The sequence below is a fragment of the Cornus florida genome, unplaced genomic scaffold (assembly GCF_030987335.1).
Source record: "Cornus florida cultivar Cherokee Brave unplaced genomic scaffold, ASM3098733v1 CherokeeBrave_3.0.0_Hap2_Chr08, whole genome shotgun sequence".
Lineage (NCBI taxonomy): Eukaryota > Viridiplantae > Streptophyta > Magnoliopsida > Cornales > Cornaceae > Cornus > Cornus florida.
Genome location: NW_026775578.1, coordinates 6472612 through 6490240, shown reverse-complemented (window position 1 = coordinate 6490240; position 17629 = coordinate 6472612). Strand labels below are relative to the sequence as shown.

Below are 17629 nucleotides of genomic sequence, written 5' to 3'. Positions count from 1 at the left end.
AAATGTTAAAAGGATTTTCTGGTCGGGCCTGTAGAAGATCCAAATATAATGCTCGAGGCACAGTCTGTCCCAGTCCATCTGGCTTTACCGTGGAACAGGTATGGGCCTAAATCTTCGGACCTAGCCTGACATGTTTGGTCCGCAAGGACCCAAAAAGCAGCCTATAATTATTTCTCTTTTTCTAGGTATATTCCACTCAGGGACATAAGTGTGTTCACTTCATTGCTTAGTGCATGTTACTTTACTAACTGCCTCAACATTGATCTCAATTTGATTGATTTTTGTTTTTAATCTTCGTAAGATTGAAACAATTGATTGATATCTAAAGTATTAATCTATCTAGCAAACTTGATTGAATTATTTGTTCCCAAAAATAGTCTTAAAGAAAAGTCCATCACATTGATTGACATTAGAAATGTATCTAAATAACCAATAAAGGAAAGCTATAAATGATATTGAATTGTGCTCAATAATCAATCAATTTAATGGATTTCAATAATCGAAAGAAATTTGTATGTGCTTGCGCGCATAAGGGATCAATTATTGCTATTCCATCTACATGTTCATCTTTACTTAGGATTCTGGTACAATTTATGCTACACAAAACATAGCTTACACAACACAATACATTCTTACGAATCAAAAATGTAAAATTATAGCCGCATGTGATCTAACATAACTATTACAAAGTAATGTAAAACTGTAGCATAAGCAATGTGAAACTATTACGTTCGTATGACACAAGATAAGATGATGGTTCCTCTTATTAAGTCTGATAATTTTTCTCATACACATTGTAAATAGGTAAGTGATTAGAACTCCACAACTTATGTTTAAGATTAGCAAATTCTATATGCCTCTTCGCTTGTTAACTAGAAGAAAACACAACCAATTTCACACGATGAAAACAGAGAGCTATCAAAGAAGACTTTTCATAAACTTTTAAGTGACCACCACTTGTAAAAAAAATAAAAAATAAAAACCTGGATGAAACTTCCCAAATTCTCTGGACACAATTGAACATCACTGATCAAGTTATAATATACAACACTTGCCTCGATACACACAAGATGCACAGCTTACAGACCAAAAAGGTAAGTCCCCTACAAAAGCAAAACTAAAATAAAAAGAACCAACATAAAAAGCTATAGAACGGAAGGGGCAATAATATAAACATATGCCTCGATACACAAGAAGCTACACCTATCAACAGGATGAAGAGCTTACAGGAAGTCCCATACAAAAGCAAAACTAACACAGAAGTAATCATTGAACTAGTTGATCTATATTCTCCACAACAAGCCCTTGAAGAAAACACAGCCAATTTCACACTAAGAAAACATAGAGCTATCAAAGAAGATTTTTCCTAAACTTTTTAGTGACCGCCACATGTAACGAAGATATAAAACCTGGATAAAACTTCCCCAATTCTCTGGACACATATTCTCTCCGGCAGTCCTAGGGAAGATAAACAAAATTTATAATGAATAATTAGACATTATAAAGTAAATAAAAAATCATTAAAAACTAAAATTCATACCTTATTCAGCTTCTTGTTCGGGGAAAACAGTTTTGATGCATGAAACCCAGCGTGACCTACCATGTTTCGAATGAACCTAAGTAAGTCCGATAACACATTCCCCTTATAGGCTTGGACTCCCTATTGTGGCTGCTGCTGTTGTCCCTCTTGTGGCTGTTACAGCTGTTGTTCCTCCCGTGGCTGCTCCTGTGGTTGTAACAGCTGTTGCGGATAAAGTTAGCGTCCCTGTTGGACACCCACGGAAGGCTGGCGTCCAATTTGTCCCTGATGGAATCCCAACGGTCCTATGTAAGGCTGCAAGTATTGGACTCCCTGTGGCTGTTGTCCATGTTCGATTCTCTATTTGGCCTTTACCTCTACTGGCAGGCATCCAATTTGTCCCTGATGGAATCCCAACGGTCGCATGTAAGTCCTCAAGTGTTGGACTCCCTGTAGTCGTTATCCCCGTTTGACTCTTTGTTGGGCCTCTATTGGCAGGCCTCCAATTTGTCCCTAATGGAATCCCAACGGTGGCATGTAAGGCCGCAAGTATTGCACTCTCTATAATTTGAAACGCAATGCAAGTTCGTCCTTTTCTTTTTGTTGTTTCTTCCCAATGGTTTTCGGTAATCACCGTGTCCCAATCTTTGTTATTGCATGGATGGGGCAACAAATCAATAGCCAAATTAATGTGTGAGTTCTGTGCGTTCAACTGCAATAATCTAGATATCGGCATATTGCATTATAGTACTCAAACATCCATCAAAGCAGGATGTTTGCTTAAATTGTCCGCACTATAGCATAAAATAAAATGAAAACGAAAATCAGATATAGCAAAAAAAAAAAAACGAAAAAAAAAAGGAATAAATTAGAAAAAAAATGCTACAATAAATAACTTACTTCGCCTTACGAAACTGAAAGAATTCCATAAACCTTTGCCAGTCGTCAATTGGAGCAGAAGAATTTATTTGTTTAATCTCACCATCTAAAATCTCTTTCAATTCATCTAGATCAGTGTCTTTAGCTTCTTAAGTTGCCTTTCTCATAACTTGGTTCACTTTGTTTCGGATGACATGCATCTTACCTCCCTTTAGTACATAAGAAGAAGGCTCTGAGAGCCCACCATGTATTTTGAAATTACCATGGAGGTAGACAACTGTCCTCAAAATATTCCTACAACATTGATAATTGAAAAAAAATTAGATTGGAATTGAAAAAAAAAAAAAAATTATATTTTTTATTTTTTTTAAACACAACAACAACAAAGAAAGATTGTTACTTTATAGATTCCCGCCAAAAACTGTTCGAGTGCTTGTCACCGAATTTGTTTGGTTGAAAGGGAGCATCGAGGAATGTAATCTGGTTATCCACAACCCTTTTCCAATCGATGTAATGGTCATCGAAATGTTCATGCATTACCACCGTATTTTTCCTGTGGACATCAACATAGACATCTTTAGGTATCAAGAAAAAAGGAGTTTTGACACTCCTGCAATCTAGAATGGAATCTACAATTCCTTTTTTATCAGACTCCTACATAGATATACAATTGATTAAGATAAACTAAAAAGAGACTTCCTATTATAATTGGTCATTTTAAAACCAACATCACTGCTTCAACGGTAAAAGGATTTATATAATTCAATTAGCTAGGCAAAAAAAACATACCTCTTTTTTTTTTGCCTACTCCACCCATTCCCATCAACTCTCTTCTTTCAGAAAAGAGACCTACATTATTAAGACAAAAGAGAAAAAGTTTTAAAAGCGTTAATAAACTTGTAAAACATATATTCTGAAATTGAAAACTAAACTTCCAAGTCTTTAATTCCCATTAATAAATTGTTCGAGCATCACATCATAACAATATTATATATATGTATGTAGAAACAAAAACAAAAACAAAAAATCAGTATTTAAAACATGAATAAATAAAAGTAACCAATAGCTAAAAACGCTAATTAAAATTTAAAAAAAAGTAAGAGTTTGTAACCTGATAACTGAAGAGGAATGTTTCTTCAACCTTGTTCTTGCTAAATGTTAAGGCCCGACGCTAACCCTAAAAATAAGAAAGCACTCAATTTATGAGGAAGAGGTTTCACAATCTCACTCATAACAATTAAAACACCAGTACTATATGTATCATGTATCAACCCAACCCAACTACGCTTTCAGTTAAAATATTGGACACCTATCTGTAGAAAGAGGTGTGATTACAGATAAGTGTGATTAGCACATATTATACTCAGCTCTTATGTTAAATTAATCCAATAACAAAATACAATGCATCAGTTTAGGAATAATCTTCAAAATTAACAAATCAATATCCTGATATTCTGCATTCTAATAACAAAAGAAAATCAAAAATCAAAAACCAAAATTTGAAAATAAAAATATGGCAGAAAGATTGAATATATCCGTCGTGCATTACATAGATTGTATTTCTATGTGAAACAAAACATCAGGATTTCTCAATGGGGTGGGCTAAATCAAAATATATCAACCAAAATCAACTGTTGTTTAATTCAATTTTAGTTAACTAACAATGTTTCTTTAGACAATTGACTGATTAAGGCATAGAAAATCCTATTTGGTAATTAATAAAAAAAAAAAAAAACTACCAATTTATTTCTGAACAATTCACCACTCAGTACCCTATCTCTTCTTTTGACCAATTTACTAATCCTATTTGAGAATCTACTCGTGGAAGCAGAGTGTGAGATAGTTCATGGCAAGCCCCTTCCAACACTACGGAATTCACTCAAAAGCATGCTTTTTGTAAGTATTTTAATTTTCAAGAAGTAACTTTAGAGCTTTATCTATATTAAGTACTTTTGCTTGTCAAAGTTCTTGTTATGATTTTTTTTTTAGTTCTGAAAAGATTTCCATCTTCAAAAAGCTTGGCATGTTGATAAAAATTGTTTCAGATTCAATCTCTGCAGATTTCTAATCCAATTCAATCCAATTCAGATTTTTTTTTTTTTTTTTCCTTCTTTTTTCATGCCCAATTCAAATTTTCTTGTAGATATAATTGACAACCAAAAAAAAACAGAAATAGAAGTTATAGAAATAAAAAATATATATATTTGTTTTGCTGAAATAAAATGTAGATTACGGTGATTAACTCAAAATGCAATGCAACGATTAACTCAAAATGCAATGCAATGATTGTTACTTTATATTGTAAAAAACATATATTATTTAAAAAAGATCATAAAAAAATTCACAAAATAGGAATTAGTTTGCAAAACAAGAATTACAGACCTTGATTAGTTGATTTAGAAAAAAAATTAAAACAAAACCCATACATACAAGTTAGCAGTTGCAGTGGGAGAGGGGGGCAAGCTTGAGAGTTGAGAGACAGCGGGCCAGCGGCTGAAGCTTGCGAACGGCGAACCCGAACTGGAACAGCGGGCGATGGAAACTGAAAGATATGGGTTTTGATTTTTTGAACAATCTGAAATGATATGCCGAAATGGCCTTTGAACTTTTGATTCTTGCAGACAGATAGATAAACTGAAATATATGGGTTTTGAACTTCTGATTCTCGTAGATTTTGTAGTTTGCAGTTGCAGAGGGAGAGAGGGAGAGAGAGAGAGAGAGGGGGGGTAAGTTCAGAGTCGCCGGCCCTGGACTTATTTATCTTGATTATTGAACCAACTTTGCAGCGGGTCTTTACAGCGGGTCAAAAGTTAGTGAAAAGTTATCTGAAAAAGTTAATTAAAAAAAAGTGTTTTACTGAAAAGTTAAGTGTTGCAGAAAATCACATGGGTCACTGCATAGTTTGACCAGGTTTAGTGTTCTTTTTATTTTTATTTTTTAAAAAAATAATGACAAAAAATATCACTTACCTCTCTTTTTGACAGAGATTAGCCCCAATTTGACATGTATTCCACACCAACACACATTCATACTTTTATAAAATTACACTGACATCATTTCAATGTGACGCAGAATCGTAGAAATTCAAATTAAATGACTAAAATATCTTTTATTATTAAATTAATTTTATTGATTGAAAAATCCTTTGACAAAGTATGCATTCTACCCCTATTTGCAAAAATGGAGTCAACCAGAGAACAATTTTTCATTTTCCTGCATCTCATTCATGGCTCTGAATCTTTTAAATTAAATCTTTTTTATGTTAAATCTTCTCTAAGTTTAATATGTGACACTTAAAATCTATCTACCACTTGTATTAAACCACATCAATTAATTTAAAAAAAGTTTTAAAGCTACACTATTTTTTGAAATAAGAAAAATTCACCATATTTTAAGGACGTTAACGTTATTCTCTCTTCCTCATTTTTTTTAAAAAAGATCACTCCCTCTCTCTCCTCTTGCTTATTTCCACGATTGGGGGAATATTTGGCGCTTGCTTATTTCCACAATTAGGGGAATATTTGGCGCAAAAAATGAATGTGCAAATTAAAAGCCTCTATCATGGATTTTGCAGTTTAAAATTTCAAAAATTAGATGAAGTTTGCAATCTAAATCTCAGAAAAAGAGAGGAATTTTGAAATTTAGATTTCAGAAGAAAAAAAAAAGAGTAAACCAGAGCAATTTTGAAGTTTAAATTTCTAAGAGGAGAGAGAAAGCGATCTTTTCCACATCTTCCTTGAAGACGTAGGTGTGAGAGAAAAATTTACTGCACAAAAGAAATGACCATAGATGCAATGAACATGGAAGTAGACTACCGGTTATGCAGAACGAGACCAGCTTTCTACTTTGTTGGTGAAGACTTCTTCATCCCCGGGTAAACCCAATTCTTCATCTAATTTCTCATTTAATAATTCTTCCCAAAATTCATCATCAAATTCTTTAACCCCAATCCCAATTTGTTCAAGTGCTTGATGTTCTTTTTCTGACTCCTTTCTTGCTCTGCCAAATCCTTGCACCAACTTTCTCTACTTTGTTGGTGAAGACTTCTTCATCCCTGAGTAAACCCAATTCTTCATCTAATTTCTCATTTAATAATTCTTCCCAAAATTCATCATCAAGTTCTTTAACCCCAATCCCAATTTGTTCAAGTGCTTGATGTTCTTTTTCTGACTCCTTTCTTGCTCTGCCAAATCCTTGCATTTCTAATGCAAGTTCCTATAAATTTTGACGCTCCATAAATTTTGAGCCTTAAGGGACCGTATTTTGTCGCCTTAATTGGGTTAGGGCTGGCCCTGGGCTTATTAGGCTTAGGCCTTTATTTTAGTATGGTGGTTGAGTTGACTTGGGCTTGATTGGGTGGACTAATTCTATATATATATTGGTTGGGCTAAAATTAATATAGTATTTTTTTTTAGTGGGCTCAAGCCCACTAGATCCACCCCTACATCCGCCCTTGTCTCCGCCACTTCTCCAAAATTGCTCTTACCATCTTCAGTCAGCTTTATAAAATAAGACACCTTTCCCCATTCCAACTTTTTAACTTTTCTTCCTCGTTCATGCATTTGAAATTAAAACATACTATTTTGACTCCATATTTCTGAAATTTGGATGCATACATATAGTTAGATAACTAAAACTTTAATTAATAATATTATTGAAAAATTAATTAAGCATACCATCTGTTCAACTTATGTACGAGCCTTTGTTTTTTTTTTTTTTTTTTCAAAGGCTGAAAAAGCTGATGAAGTCACCATGAGACCTGCTGCGTCTTGCAATTATAAATTAACCACTCGCAATAAAACGATTCCGTGTAGGATAGCTCTATGTAAAAAGGATATCGAACCCACAGGGAGATGAGATTTGCATTAGTCTTTAATTTCGTTTTATGATTTACATGTAACTTGGTTGGAAAGTTTGTTGGTTGTCACGATTTAGCAAACTAAAATTATAACAAAATATTTAACTAGGGCGAATTAAACTAATTTAAATGATTAGAGAGAGAGAGAGTCTTAGGGCTTTGACTTCACCACAACCATCATATTATGGTTAATTATACTAACTCTAGGAATTTAATAATGATATTTTTCAAAAGAATTGAACTCAATAATATTCGTTCAATTCAGGTTTTAAAGAAAGATGTTTTATAAGATTAGCTAACTATAACCTATCTGCGGTTAGTGTGGACTATCTGCCTACCTATTCTACCTACTTTAACTACTTTGCGAATGAACCACCTTTCCTAAGCAGAGATTATGAAAACATTTTTTTGTAAAAAAATATGAAAATACCATTATATGACTTCTATTCTTGTGTCCGGCAGGGCTCCGCCAGATACCGCACAACAAGATAGGTTGAGAATAGAACATAAACTATTACATGTAAAATAAGGGAATAACAGTTTTTATTCTACTAAAGCGTGAAAACCACTTGAATTGTCTCAAGTGCTCATAGTCATATAATCAAGAAAAATAATCATACATTAAAATAATCCCAGAGTTAAAACAATCAAACCATAATATTAGGTTGGGTTACATCAGTGCCCTAAGAGGAATTAGTTACTCATGACAAGGCTGGATATCATCTGTGTTGAGTTCATCTTCATCGTTATGGATAACACTTCTTTTCTCAGGATCTTCACTTTTTAGGTTGTAGGAACCCTAAAAGCCACCACACCTTCAGCCTTCTTAATAACACCGTTAAAAGAGATTGAAATTTTGGACCTCTTCTATCAAGACTTACGCTTTCTTTTATAAAAGAAAATAAGTATTTGGTGGGCTTTTAGGTTTTTTGGCCCAATTGGGATGAGATACGGCTGATAAAGAGAGCAATCCCGCAATATTAATCTGACATGTCATGGAAGGCTCGAGTTTTAGGAACAAAGGCTCGAGCTTTAAGGTTCAGGCTCGAGCTTAAGGAACAAGGCTCGAGCCTCTCTGGATGGATGCTCGAGCCTCAATAAATGGTGCTCGATCTTCACTTTGACACTTAGCTAATTTTCTTTAACTATTTTCCGAAACGTCTTTTTTTTCAACACTTAGAATATTTTTGGGGTTGAACTCTTTTAACATTGCTCGATCCAAGCTTCATTGGCTCGAGCACTAGGTACCAGGCTTGAGTATTTGGGGCTCAAGGCTCGAGCATCAGTGGATAGTGCTCGATCATTAGTGGATGGTGCTCAATCCTGGAGGTGAGGCACGAGACCTGGGAGCATAGCCTTTCAATTAAATCAACTCTTTTATCTCCGACGCCTCATACTCGAGCTTAAGGGTCAAGGCTCGAGCACCCTATGGTAAGGCTCGAGCACCCTATGGTAAGGCTCGAGTACCAAGCTACAAGGCTCGAGCTTTTGGGCCTTGTTGACTTTTCTTCTTTTCTTTGTTGTGATGCTTGAGCTTTAACGCTTGGGCTTGAGTTCTAGGGCTTGAATTTCTTCAAACTTCACCATTTAAGCTCTCAGCTTACTCTGAATGACCGGCAACGACTCTGTAAGCTTCGATATCATCATAAAGTCCCAGTTTTAACCATTTTTCTGGAAAAATACCTACAAACACACATTAAACATAAATTAGTCTAATTATGGATAGAAGTATCACTTTAGGCCTTAACATATACGCATTTAGGGGCTCGAATATGCATATATTCAGCGTTCAAAAAGACCCAGCGTGACCCACCATGTTTTGAATGAACCTAAGTAAGTCCGATAACACATTCCCCTTGTAGGCTTGGGCTTCCTCTTGTGCCTGTTGTTATTGTCCTTTTTGTGGGTGTCGTTGTTGTCACTCTCGTGGCAGTAAGTTAGTAACAGCTGTTGTTCCTCATGTGGCTACTCCTGTGGCTATAACAATTGTTGCGGGTAAAGTTGGTGTCCTTGGACACCCAAGGAAAGCTGGCGTCCGCGTCCAATTTGACCCTAATAGAATCCCGACTGACCCATGTAAGGCTACAAGTATTGGACTCCCTGTGGCTGTTGTTTATGTTCGACTCTATGTTGGGCCTCTATTTACAGGACTCCAATTTGTCCTTGTAGAATCCCAACGGTGGCATGTAAGGCCCCAAGTATTAGACACTCTGTATCTGTTGTCGAACCTCTATAACCTTCTGTTGTTGGGCCTCTTTTGCCTTCTGTTTTTGTACCACTTTTGCCTTTTGGTATGCAAGAACATGAAATGCAATACAAGTTCGTCCTTTTCTTAATGGTGTTTCTTCCCGATGGTTTTTGGTAATCATCGTGTCTCAATCTTTGTTATTGCATTGATGGGGCAACAAATCAATAGCCAAATTAATTTGAGTTGTATGTGCATTGGATGGCAATAATCTAGATATCGGCAGATTGCATTATAGTGCTCAAAATTTTCTATATTATCCATCAAAGCAGGATGTTTGCTTAAATTGTCCGCATTATAACATAAAATAAAATGAAAACGAAAATCCGATATAAAAATAAAAAGAAAAAAGAAAAAGGAAGAGGAATAAATTTTAAAAAAAAAATGCTACAATAAAATAACTTACTTTGCTTCACGAATCTCAAAGAATTCTATGAACCTTTACCAATAAATTAGAGCAGAAGAATTTATTTGCTTAATCTCACCATCTAAAATATCTTTTAATTCATTTAGATCAGTGTCTTTACCTTCTTGAGTTGCCTTTCTTATAACTTGGTTCACTTTTCTTTGGATGACATGCATCTTACCTCCTTTCAGCACCCAGGAAGAATGGTATGAGAGCTCACCATGTATTTTGTCCAAACATGGAGGTAGGCAACTATCCTTAAAATATTCCAGCAAAATTGATGATTTAAAAAATATATATATTGGAAATGAAATATATATATATATATATATAGAGTAGTGATCTCTTGCTCCCCATGGAGCAAGAAAATTCTTCCGCACTTTTTATAATAACCATTAGATTAAATCTAATGGTCACATTCTAAACCTACCTATACGTTTTCCTTTTAATACAAAACCACTATCATTATTTATAGTTTCCAAATTTAATATTTACCAATACAATTAATTATAACAATAAAAAGTAAGTACTAAAAAAATAAAAATAGAAATCTCTTCACCTTTTGAAATCACGTCTCACCAATACTAAAGTTGACATTGTCTGTTTGAGTGTGCAAAATAAATTAAAATTTACACTATTGACATACAAAACAATGAAACATCGACTAAAAAATAAAATTAAAAATTAAAAATAAAATCTCTATTTTTTTATCCACTTGATCAACTTAGTGTAATCTATGATTTACATAAACTTCACCCATAAAAAATTTAATAGATTATAATTTAAATTATTGTATACCTCCCCAAATACATGTTATTTAAAACTAGAAATTCAATCTATTTTTCTGTCACACAATATATTTTTTTCTAATTATACTATAATACCAAAAATTTATTGACGTAAGGATGAGATTCACGACAAAACATGCTATTATTATATGAAATTTCATATTTCCTTTGTAAATTAGTTGTTTTTTTTAGTATTTTCTTTAATACTGCTATTATTATACTATCATTATTTTTATTTTTTTAGTACTTACCTTTTATTGTTATAATTAATTGTATTGGTAAATATTAAATTGGAAAGTAGAAATAATGATAGTGGTTTTATATTAAAAGGAAAATATTTAAGTGGGTTTGGAATGTGACCATTAGATTTAATTTAATGGTCACTATAAAAAGTGCGGAAGATTTTTCTTGCTCCATGGGGAGCAAGAGATCAGTACTATATATATATATATTCAAACAAAACAACAAAGAAAGATTGTTATTTTATAGATTCCAGCCAAAAACTGTTCAAGTGCATGTCACCTAATTTGTTTGGTTGAAAGGGAGAATCGAGGAATATTTTCTAGTTATCCACAACCCTTTTTCCAATCCATGTAATGGTGATCGAAATGTTCATGCATTACCACCATATTTTTCCCGTGGACATCAACATAAACATCATTAGGTATCAAGAAAAAATGAGTTTTGAGACGCTTGCAATTTAGAATAAAATCTACAATTCCTTTTTTATTAGTAATGGTTTCATTACAGTAATTGTCGTATCAAAAACAACAAAACCGAGCTCTCTCCGTCGCTTCTCCAAAATGGCTCTTACCAATTTCAGCCACCTTTTCAAAATAAGACACCTCCCCATCCTAACTTTTCGACTTTTCCTCCTCGTCCATGCATTTGAAATCAAAACATATTATTTTGACTCCAGATTTTTGAAATTTGCATACATGCATATAGTTAGATAACTAAAACTTTAATTACTAATAGTATTGAAAAATTCATTAAGCATAACATATGTTCAACTTATGTACGAGCCTTAACTTTTTTTTCTAGGGCCGAAAAAGCTAATGAAATCACCATGAGACCTAGCGTGACCCACCATATTTCGAATGAACTTAAATAAGTCCGATAACACATTCCTCTTGTAGGCTTGGACTCCCTTTGGTGGTTGTTATTGTTGTCCCTTTTGTGGCTGTTGTCGTTGTCCCTCTCGTGGCTGTAACAACTGTTCTTCCTCCTGTGGCTATAACAGTTGTTGCGGGTAAAGTTGGTGTCCCTGTTGGAAGGCTGGCGTTCACATCTAATGGAAGGCTGGCGTCTAATTTGTCCATGATGGAATCCCAACTGTCCCATATAAGGCTGCAAGTATTGGACTCCCTGTGGCTGTTGTCCATGTTCGACTTTCTACTAGGCCTCTATTGGCAGACCTCCAATTTGTCCCTGATGGAATCCCACCGATCACATGTAAGTCACCAAGTGTTGGACTCCTTGTAGTCATTGTCCCTGCTCGACTCTCTATTGGACTTCTATTAGTAGGCCTCCAATTTGTCCCTGATGGAATCCTAACGGTGGCATTTAAGGCCCCAAGTATTGGACTCTCTGTAGCTATTGTATCTGTTGTTCGACCTCTATTGCCTTTTGTGGTTGGGCTTCCATTGCCTTCTGTTAGGCCTCTATGGCCTTCTTTAAAGCCTCTTTTGTCTTCTATTTTTGTGTCATTTTTCCTTTCTGGTATGCGAGAACCTGAAACGCATTGCAAGCTCGTCCTTTTCTTAATGGTGTTTCTTCCCAATGGTTTTCAATAATCACTATGTCCCAATCTTTGTTATTGCATTGATGGGGCAACAAATCAATAGCCAAATTAATGTGAGTTCTATGCGTTAGACTGCAACAATCTAGATATCGACAAATTGCATTATAGTACTCAAATTTTTCTATATCATCCATCAAAGCAATATGTTTCCTTAAATTGTCCTCACTATAACATAAAATAAAATGAAAATGAAAATCAGATCTTAAAAATAAAATAAAAAAATAAAAAAAGAGGAATAAATTAGAAAAAAATGCTACAATAAAATAACTTAATTCACCTCAGGAATTTCAAAGAATTCCATGAACCTTTGCAGTCAATTGGAGCAGAATAATTTATTTTCTTTCAATTCGTTTAAATCAGTGTCTTTACCTTCCTAAGTTGCCTTTTTCATAACTTGGTTCACTTTGTTTTGGATGACATGCATTTTACCTCCCTTCAGTACATAAGAAGAATGGTCTGAGAGCCCACCATGTACTTTGTCCTTACCATGGAGGTAGACAATTGTCCTCAAAATATTCCTACAACATTGATAATTGAAAAAAATTAGATTGGAATTGAAAAAATAAATAAATAAATAAATATATATATATATATATATATATATATATATATACTTTTTTTTTCAAACGCAACAACAAAAAAAGATTGTTACTTTATAGATTCCCGCCAAAAACTGTTCAAGTGCATGTCACCCAATTTGTTTGGTTGAAAGGGAGCATCGATAACTGTTTTCTGGTTATCCACAACCCTTTTTCCAATCGATGTAATGGTCATCGAAATGTTTCTTTATCCTACCATATTTTTCTCGTGGACATCAACATAAACATCTTTTGGCACCAAGAAAAAAGGAGTTTTAGGACACCTGCAATTTAGAATGGAATCTACAATTCCTTTTTTTTTATCAGTAATGGTTTCATTGTTGTAATTGTAGTATGAAAAACACTAAAACTGAGCTCTTTCCGCTACTTCTCTAAAATGGCTCTTACCAACTTTAGCTACCTTTCCAAAATAAGACACCTCCTCATCCTAACTTTTCGACCTTTCCTCCTCATCATTGCATTTGAAATCAAACCATACTATTTTAACTCTAGATTTATGAAATTTGTATATATACATATAATTAGATAACTAAAACTCTAATTACTAATAGTATTGAAAAATTCATTAAGCATACCATTTGTTCAACTTTTATACGAGCTTTTGCTTTTTTTGTAGGGCCGAAAAAGTTGATGAAGTCACCATGAGACCCAGCGTGACCTACATTCTTTCGAATGAACCTAAGTAAGTCCGATAACACATTCCCCTTGTAGTCTTGGACTCTTTCTTGTGGCTATTGTTGTTGTCCCTCTTGTGGCTGTTGTTGTTGTATCTCTTGTGGCTGTAACAGTTATTGTTCTATTGTGACTGCTCCTATTGTTTTAAGAGCTGTTGCGGGTAAAGTTGGTGTCCCTATTGGACACCTATGGAAGGCTGGCGTCTGCGTCCAATGGAAAGCTGACATCCAATTTGTCCTTGATGGAATCCCAACTGTCCCATGTAAAACTGTAAGTATTAGACTCCCTGTGGCTATTGTCCATGTTCGACTCTCTGTTGGGCCTTTATTGACACGCCTCCCATTTGTCTAATATGAAATCCTAACGGTCGCATGTAAGTTGTAATACCCCTAATTTAAAAGGATAGTCTCGGCATTTATTTATTATTTTTATTGTATTTTTGCGTGATTATTTGGTTTAATTATTTTATTTAATTGTTTACCTATGTGACATGTATTTAATTGGTATCTATTTGTTTGTTTAATTGCATTTTATTTTATTTTATTGATTATTAAAGGTTTTAAATTAGAAAGTAATTTAGGAAGTATTTTAATTAACTATTTTTCATAATTGAGGGTTTAGTTTCTTTAGCCGACACAGGTTTTAATTAAGTTCTATGAGCCGGTTAGGATTTAGTTAGGGCTTTAATTAATTTAGGTTTTTGGTATAACTCTATAAATATATGGGTATACGTCTGCCGAGGGTTGCTGAAAACCCTATTCACCATATTCCTGTATACAGTGATACAGAGAATTGTGAGAGCAGAGAAACAGAGAGGGAATTTGAGTAAATAACAGAGAGGACCAAGGGAGGATTTTGGAGGATTAGATCAAAACCAGATGAGGCTAGAAGGTAGTCAGTGGTTGCCGGAAAGCTTAGAACAACGGCGACAAGGTTTTGTTTATAAAACTGTACAGGCAAGTTCTTCTCTTTCTCCTTCTCTTTGGCTCTGTTCTGTGCACCTAGACAGTCTCTAGGGATTAACTAATTAGTAAATGAAACTTATGTGTTTAATGTATGCTTGTTGATGATTTGTTTGCATTGAATTCAAATCTGTTTACAGTTCGTGTATTGTTGCTCCCAGTTCTGTTCATTAAAGCATATTAAAATCTGTTGAGATTTTAGTTATGTTTCTTGCTTCTATCTTCTGTAAACAAACCCTGGGGATGTTAATGGGATGATATAAGACTCCTAAGATCAGTTTGTGAAGAGAAACAGAGAGGTTGGAATAGAGTTATAGTTTCAGTTTTGTTCCTAACGCGGGTTAGTTCGGTAGCAAATTTAATCTCTGTAATTGATTTTAATTGTTGTTATCAAGCCATTGGGATGCTACTAGGTATTAATATGACACCTAAGTTTGGTTTTAAAAACTAACAGAGTGTTAGGAATAAGCCGGAGAAGGAGCACAATAGCTGAAACGACGCACCGGGGACGAAGGTTCTCAAAGGAGGTGAGAGCCAGCTCCATAGAAGTGGGAGCCGGCTCCCACAACAAAGTAGAGCCGGCTCTAAGGAGTTCTAGAGCCGGCTCTAAGGAGTTCTAGAGCCGGCTCTAGGCTGGAAAAAAGAGCCTGCTCCAAATTTTGGAGCAGGCTCCTTTTTTATTGTTGATTTATTTTAAGTTTTTTAATTTTCTATGTATTATTGTTCACTGTTGGAGCATGGAGACTATTGGAATGAATTTGGAACTTTACAGAGGGATTAAGGAATGAAGTTTGAGTGTTATTAAGACTCTAAATTGATTAAAGTTTACTTCTAAATGATCAGGACAAGCAGGGTAAAAATTAAGGCACTTCCTATGTTGTTAACAAATGGAAGTTGAATTAATTGTTGAATTAAATTTCAGTAATTTGATGGAATATAATGTGTTTATAAAACTTGTTTTAGAATGCATTCAAGTGCATGATAAGGTCATTTAATTATTAATTTTGATCTATGCATGCTTAGGAGGCTAGTTGCTGAATTATTAAATCGTTTCCTGCAACTATATGGTTAATGCTTGGATTTAAATTGCCGAATTATTAAACAATCTTCTGAAATTGTTTTAGCAATTTGTTGGATAATAATAGGATTATTTAACCTATTCACATGCATGATGGAGTCCCTGACATATTAAATTTGAACTATGCATGTGTTGGATGTTAATTGTTAGAATAGTTTATTCTTCGATGCAATTATATGGATTACTACTGGATTTTATTTGCTAGATTGTTAAGATTCCTTCTGCAATTATTGGATGGTGGTTTTTGGTTTGTAAATCATTGAACTGTTATATATGTTGTAATTTACATGGATATGGAGGATTGTATGTACCGGTATGGGACGGTGACATACTAGGGACGGTTTAGCTCAAAACGCATAAACCTAACCTAATGGATTAATGGAATGGATTGATAGATATCGAATCCTAATTGTGGCTAAGTCAGATCAGCTGTAACCAAGTTGGATGACTTTCTGGATTAACGGATGGTAGTTAAGTCATATCAACTGAATAAGTTGAGTGACTAACTAGTTGGTTTATTGTATGTCAGTTTAATAAATAGTTGAACTGTATACCCTGGATTTGGACGGACTTTATATATATGTTTATGGTACCACGAGTTGAGCTTGAGTCTCAGACTCGTTGGTTAGGGTGCGTATATGCAGTGGATGCGTAGCTGGTTATAATAGGTTGAGGTGTACCCTGTTAGGTCTAGGTACTCATGCCCACCTTTGGGTGCGTATTCGCATGTTGCCTTCTATTCAGGTTGAGACCCCTATTATAGACTAGTGAATGTCCCTTAGTGTGGATATATTTATACGTATGGACTAGATAGATATTGTGAGGTGTCTACGGTGTATCTGCGTATCGGATCACTATATGAATTGCAGTTAGATTAGAACTTGCTCGTGGGTCTGACCCACTCCTTTATTATTCTTTTCAGGTACAGGACAGTTCCAGCCTTAGAGCTTGATCGTGCTTGTCGAGGACAGTCTCACTTTCATCGGATTACGTAGGACTTTCCCCGATGTTTCTAGTATTATCTATTTTCAGTTTCAGTCTCAGTTGAATTTTTAGTTAGGGGTCCATCAGTGGATTCCCAAGTTGTAACTTTGAAGTTTTGGAGGATTGGAGTTTAAATTTTCAGTTACACATGGAGGATTTTATTATTATTATTTCTTTCAGTTTTATTCTATCTTTATTGTTCTTTTTGTCATCTGTGTTCGTTTTAAAATACTTTAATTGTTTGATATTCCCTCGGGTTTGGGCCTGGGCCTGATCAACCCGTGTCTCGGATTCGAGGGGTATCACATAAGTCCCCAAGTGTTAGACTTCCAGTAGTCGTTGTCCCTGTTTGACTCTCTGTTGGGCTTTTATTGACAGGCCTCCAATTTGTCCTTAATGGAATCCCAACGGTGGCATGTAACGCCCAAGTATTGGACTCTCTGTAACTATTATATCTGTTATTGGACCTCTATTGTCTTCTGTTGTTGAGCCTCTATGTCCTTCTTCAGGGAATATTTTGCCTTCTATTTCTGTGCCACTTTTGCCTTCTGGTTTGCGAGAACTTGAAACGCAATGCAAGCTCGTCCTTTTCTTAGTGGTGTTTCTTCTAAATGGTTTTTGGTAATCACCGTGTCCCAATCTTTGTCATTACATGAATGGAGCAACAAATCAATAGCCAAATTAATTTGAGTTCTGTACGTTGGACTGCAATAATTTAGATATCGACAGATTGCATTATAGTTCTCAAATTTTTCTATATCATCCATCAAAACAGGGTGTTTGCTTAAATTGGCCGCACTATAGCATAAAATAAAATGAAAACAAAAATCAG

At 34.7% G+C, this 17629-nt stretch overlaps 1 long non-coding RNA gene across 2 annotated transcripts; it reads right to left on the bottom strand.

Annotated features, from left to right (window-relative positions):
- Positions 1-914: 914 nt before the first annotated feature.
- On the bottom strand, positions 915-5140 carry LOC132269104 (uncharacterized). Of its 2 annotated transcripts, none has more exons than XR_009469419.1 (7): positions 4825-5140; positions 3510-3575; positions 3188-3247; positions 2799-2951; positions 2420-2692; positions 1541-2313; positions 915-1458 (listed from the first exon to the last, which is right to left on the bottom strand). It is a non-coding gene; the product is annotated as an uncharacterized LOC132269104 (long non-coding RNA). The 2 variants fall into 2 exon arrangements; XR_009469418.1 differs by having other exon boundaries at positions 4829-5140.
- Between the last annotated feature and the right edge of the window lie 12489 nt (positions 5141-17629).